Raw genomic sequence first — 6843 nt, forward strand, 5'->3', positions numbered from 1 at the left:
TCAAACACTCGCGTTCATCGCCGAGAAAAGAAGCGCGACGAAGGCAGGAAGCAGAAATCAAAGCGGAGTGAGGGCAGGCTGTTTTGAAGCGCAGGCCCCGCCCACCCGTCGACGTCACGCGTCGATCAGAGCGAAATATGTTAGTGGGTCAGACATACGGGACCTGAGCACAAAATGGTCGCAGCCGACGCGGGAAATGGAAGACGAACTGCGCGTCCGGACGACCGCGAGTCATTCACACCATCTGAGTGAATATGGTCAAGAGGCGATACGACCCCAATACACGACGTCATTCGGCTAGAAAGAGAACCAGTCTTCAATAAGACAAAAAGAACTGTTTCAAAATAAAGTAAAAACAACACACTTCATAAAAATATTAAATACAATTAACAGTCATCAAGAATGCAAACAACAATAATAATGATAAAACATTCAGTATATAAAAAGGAAAAAAAAAATCCAAACGTGACGTGAACATATTGACCAAATGAAATGCTGAATTTAAACGATACAATTTAGTATTTGTTAAAATATTGCAACAAATTATTGTTATTTTCCATAAATACTGGAAAGCTTAATTGAATTAATTGCATTCAGGTGCAAGTAAGGTACAGTGAAAATATGTCACTCAAAATGAAAAATAAATAAAATGTGTAAACAAATAGTTCATATATATGAACAATTTGTTTACACATTATATCTCTCTCTCTCTCTCTCTCTCTCTATATATATATATATATATATATATATTTAAACAACAAAATATTGTTTATTTCACATCAGTTTGACAATAGCACAATAAATCACGATGGTGGCTATATTCAAGTTTTTATATCACCTTATTTAAAATAAAGCTCTTTTAATGTCTTGAAAATATTTGTATTAGAATTTCAATTTTATAATATTAAACTCAATTAAATAAAATTATTTCTTTTATTTATTTCTTTATTCTATTTATTATTTATTTATTTATTTCATTTCTTGTTGGAATTAATTAATTGTAATAAACTCGTTTTATAAATATATATATAATTTTTTTTTTCTTTAAAATGAAGTGAGCAAAAACCTAAAAAATGCCACTAATGCTATAATCTTATCATGACTGAAATGAAGTAAATGAAATATTACAAATGAACACAAATGTTGATAATATTGTTGAGCTTGTTGCTGACCTCACATCCACCATCAAATGGCCTGATGTGGCCCCCGGGTCATACATTGCTCTGACAAGTGGATAAATAGCTGAAAAACAGTAATTCAAAAATATAAATGCATGAATTAACACACAGATCGTAAACTCTAAAGATATTAACAGTAAAATAAAAGTGGAACAAAATGATATTTATTTGATGAACTATTTAAGGGAGGAGGAAATTTGGACGTTCAACGTCAAAACATTCTAAATGCATGGAAAAGTGTCTGACAGAAACCATCTGTGTCTGAGGTGAAGTGAGGTGATGGGTTCACCTGCCCTCTCTGGGAAAAGAGGTCAGTGAGTGTAAACAGGCTCTTGCACAACAGGCACTAACAGAAGCAGAGGAACAGCGGACCTCTGTCCTCTGAGGAAGAAACCCGCGTCTTGCTGGCAAAAACAGCTGGCTCAAGAAGAACCGACAGACAAACCTTAAAACTGCTGACTCTCTATCTTCATGTGAACTGAGGACGCAGTGTGAGCCAGTTCCCAAAATACAGAGCTTTGTTTGGCAACAGAGACGGAAGAATGAGAAGTAGGAAGAGGGTCACGTGATCAAACTTGGAAGTAAACAACTTTGTTTTTTTTGAAGCATGTTGACACAGCAGCCAGTGGATTCTTTATCTGCTCCGCCCAGTCGTGAATCCAGTTTGGGTCACAGAGGCAGCTAAAGTAAACAGACCCTGACTCCCCTCAGAAACCCTCCACCAGGTGGATCTTCAGGAGGCTGACTTCCACTCATGTCCTGTGGCTCAGCTCTTTTGCCACCACGACAGACCGACCTCATGGAGCACCGATCGATCCGTCCATCTCCGGACCTCCGTCACTCGTGAACAAGACCCAGAGATATTTCCAATCAGATAACTGTTCTGTTGTTTTCATGTGCTTCAAGTTATTTTAAAATGTGCATTAAAACTAATGATTATGTTTTAACCCCCTTTCTGATAAATAATATCGATAAGTATATCAATAAATGAATATTCAATATACAATCAAAAATGTGAATGAATTATAAATGAAAAGTTGATCATGATCAAGTAGGTAAAAATATTCTCTTTCTCTCTCTATATATATGTATATATATATATATATATATATACATACATACATATATATATATATATATATATATATATATATATATATATATATATATATATATATATATATATATATATATATATATATATATATATATATTGGGTTATAACTGGGTTATGAGAACCCTCACGATGTCCCCACAAGGATGGAAATACCAGCGAGTGAGTGCATGTTACGGACACAGATCAGATGAGACAGTTCCACTGAGCAACACAGCTGCGTGTTGACAGGCCGTTTCAGTCTCTGTATCCATTCATGACGCACACGTTCTGTTCACACGAAGGTCAGAAGGTCGCAGCTCTCGCCCCTCTGATCACGGGATTTGACCTGTCCTCGTGCTCATCTCTTTCCCTCGACTCACTGGCTTCCTAGAAAGTGGAACTGCAGCACACGCACTTTTACTGGGAGTTATTTTGGAGGTGTGTGTTTAGTGTGACATTCCATCACCTCCCCGACACCGTGCAAATGAAACAGGTTTATTTAAAGTGTTTGCAGGATGTTGTGTGTTTGCAGATATTTGCCGAACTGCGTGATCGTAGTGTCTCTGCGTGTTTGTGCTTCTGCTCGTGCTAGTGCTTTAATGTGTGTGTTTTCTGTCAAATGAGTGCTAATACTGAGCCGAGTGTTTGTTGCTTTTGGTGTGTTTGTGCGAGTGTGAATGTCTCTCAGTGTGGTAGTGTTGACGCTTTCATTTGTGCGTGTAAAACAGTGTCTGTAAAAAGAACCAGAAAAATTGAAAAAGTGTAAAACAGTGTCTGGAAAATAACCAGTAAAATTGAAAATGAAAATAAATAAATAAATCTGTAAACAGTTCGTTCATTTATATATATATATATATATATATATATATATATATATATATATATATATATATATACATACACACGGAAGTCATAGAATTTTTTTATTTTTCTTAATTTTCTTTAAAATGAAGTAAGCAGCAACCTAAAAAATACCACTAATGCTATAATCTTATCATGAGTGAAATGAAGTAAATGAAATATTTTTTTTATTTAATATTTATTTTAAATATGTAAAATTTATTTAATATGATGTAATCACTCTGGAAAATAACCAGAAAAATTGAAAATGAAAATAAATAAATAAAAAACAATTTGTAAAGAAATAGTGGATTTATTAATATAATATTTATTTTTCATTTTGAGTGACATTATTTATATATATGTATATATATACATATATATATATATATATATATATAATGGAAGTCATAGAATTTTTTATATTTCTTAATTTTATTTAAAATGAAGTAAGCAGCAACCTAAAAAATGCCACTAATGCTATAATCTTATCACGAGTGAAATGAAGTAAATGAAATATTAGAAATGAACACAAATGTTGACAATATTGTTGAGCTTGTTGCTGACCTCACATCCACCATCAAATGGCCTGATGTGGCCCCCCGGGCCATACGTTGCTCTGCCAGGTGGATAAATAGCTGAAAAACAGTGGACAACCCGAAGGAAAGAAAGAAGAAAAACACTCACATAACCGCTTCTCCTCTGGTTCCACCAGGCCGCAGGACGACTGTGGTCACCTGCGTGCAGAGCATCATCAGCGGGGCTCAGCTGCTCCGATGAGGGTCGGGCCAGAACCAACCTGGTCCTGTCAGGGAGGATTTGTTGGACCTGAGCGAGCACATTCTGCCGCTCCAGTCCCATCTGATCCGACCCTTTGATCAGCGTCTGTTGGGCCAAACTGAGACGTTGTTTCTTTTCATCTTCGGAGGCCCCTCTGTGGCCCTGTGTGTGTGTGTCCACTGGGTGGAATTCAGAGTTAGGACATGATGTTCTGACCAGACTTCATGTCACCGGCGGCTCCTGTATCTCAGACCTGGACCTGGCTGAACATTTGAAGCTCCATGGGTGACATGAACGCAGTCCCTTGATTGGTCGACCGCTGTCATGTGACCTGCATCTGGGGGGGAAAACACCAGCGCAACCATGCAGTGTCCCGTGACCCAACATTTAAGTTTGTCCCATTATTTTAAGAGAATCTAAAATTAACTGGGTAAACGAATTAGTCCTGTCGACTGTGACCAATATATTTTTTTGTAATTAAGTAGCTTTATTTAATTAATGGGCTGTAATTGCTTAATTTTCTCTCCAGCATGCCACACATTAAATAAACTGTGTGTGTGTGTGTTTTGTCTCGACGGATTCTGAGGGAAGTTTTTGCCTTTTAAAAACGTTTAAAACAGATTTATATTTTCCTCATGTTCTTCTGTGGTAGTTTTCCATCAGCCACTATTTTTCATTGTCAGTCACGTGGTATAACGCTTCCAAAACGCGGGTTATATATCGTTGGTTTGAGCCACATATACCTTAAAGAGGGCTTCAAATACAATACAATAAAATAAAAATAAAGAGTTGCTGATTGCATTACTATCCCTGGCCACTAGAGTGCGACAGAGTCCGGATGATCGAGGGCGATAAAAGCCCTCTCTGTGAAGTGAAGATCAGAGGCCGCTTCTCATCTGAAATTCCTCGCGCTCTGTTCTGTGTCGGACTCACGGCCAACACTTGACACGAACTTGCTTGATGAAGAGATCAGATCCATTCACTGCTTGATCGAAAGACTTGAGGTCTTCATTCAAAGACAGCGGACATCAAAACCATTCACTTGACTCTGTCCATGCGAATGGCCTTAGAACTTGATGTCCAATTGAAACAAATGAAGACATGAATATTTTTATGTTTGTATAGTTTACATACAGGTCATTCTGTTTCGCACTATATTTGACTTACTACTTGCTTACTTCTTACTCAGTAGTACAGTGGTGCCTCGGCACCAAAAGATTGCCGAGGCACCACTGTAGACAATCCGTTCCAGACGTCCCTTCGAGAAGCGAATTGTTCGAAATCTGAATGGATTTCTCCCATGACAATGAATGGAAAAAGAAACAACGCATTCCAAGCCTTAAAACAGGCTTTTGTAGGAGTGAATGTCGAGTGTCTGCTGCAGGTGGCTGTTCCTCTATGTGTGTGGCCGCTGCATGTGGGAGGGGTTGCCGAGTGAGTGAGGTCTCTCCAGAAGTGAAGAGGTGCCCGGTGCGTGTCCAGCTCTGAATGTGCACTTCTGTGCAGTTTGGCTGTGACAAAGTCATAAACCAAGTCAGGCTCTGTCCCAGACTGGCCTCATCCCTGTCCCAGCTCCAGCCCACAACAGGACATCAAACCCTGGAGTGAGCGCTCCAGCACCTCCCCTGTGACACTCTACCACGGTCCAGTGTGGAGACAGGAAAGGTTTTACACCTCAGTATGAAGAAAAAACAGTCAGTAAATGTAGCTAACCGGACACGTCTGCATACAGAGGCTGTGTTATACACAATAACAAAGCGCGCCGTGGGTCAGATGATCGGTCTGCGCACCTTATGTTTTCTTCCGGCTTTTCTCAAGTTCTGGATTTTTGTTCAAAATCCGAAGCAAAAAAATCTCAAAATTTTTGTTCGAACTCCGATTTGTTCGAAGTCCGGGACGTTGGAAAATCGAGGTACCACTGTACCTTCTGTACAAACCCTGGAATCTGGCAGAGACGACACCCCAGGATGAACTTAATGTGTATAAAGGGGTCAGGGCCAGAGATAGTCTTAGTCACATGACACCACTTGAGCGAAGGCTCAGTCAGGCTCTGCATGAGACTCCTCTGTCAGGGGATAAACACTTATGGATTTAACTTGTTGACAAGTTAGCTAAGAAGTAGACACCTAGCTTGGCAGAGCATTGTTGAAAAAAAAGATACTTTTTCTATCAGCTCTAAGTGAAAATAAGACGAGCAGGTATGAACTTGTGTTGAAGAAAATGGAACCAGGTGATGCGCTCCGATAGTCTCTCAGGGAAATTGATCTTCCACTCTGACATTGGAACAACCCTGGACTCTAAAGTTGACCACAGATTTTTTGACAGCATTTTAATGACGTTTACAGGGGTCCTCCAACGCTGCTATACGCACTTCCTCCAGCGGGGGGCAGTATTGCTATTCCGAAGGAAGTGAGTTTAATATGAGGCGCAAAGCTCTGGAGAACAAAAAAAAAAAAAAAACCCGGCAATATCATATAATAAAATCACTGAGCAGCCGTGCAGCAGTCGCAGAGGAGTTTCTGCAAACTCAATATATTTCATTGTCTGAGTGTCACCTTCTGCCTGTCACATTAAAACAATCAATAAAAACATGTCCCCCTCCACTTTTTTTTTATTTTTATAAATGTAAAACCATGCAAATCTGCAGATTAAAATCACATCACAAAAACTCTCACAGGCATTTCACAAGTTAAGTGTGACACATTCTCTCACCTGCTAACTTTCATGTTTAGTTCTTATCGATGAGGAATTAAGTTTGGGATTCATCGGAAACCAGCGTCGTAACAAATGTAAAAGAAAAAAAAAACAATACTGAGATGTGCTTGAGTATGAATAGTGTCAACTCCTGTCAACCTTGAATGCTTTTCAAGCCTCCTGAACACAACAGCGGCAGCGGGTCAGAGAGCTCCGCGCACGACTGAAGCTGGAACACGCAGTTGTGTAATGAAA

The sequence above is a fragment of the Synchiropus splendidus genome, chromosome 17 (genome assembly GCF_027744825.2).
Source record: "Synchiropus splendidus isolate RoL2022-P1 chromosome 17, RoL_Sspl_1.0, whole genome shotgun sequence".
Classification (NCBI taxonomy): Eukaryota; Metazoa; Chordata; class Actinopteri; order Syngnathiformes; family Callionymidae; genus Synchiropus; species Synchiropus splendidus.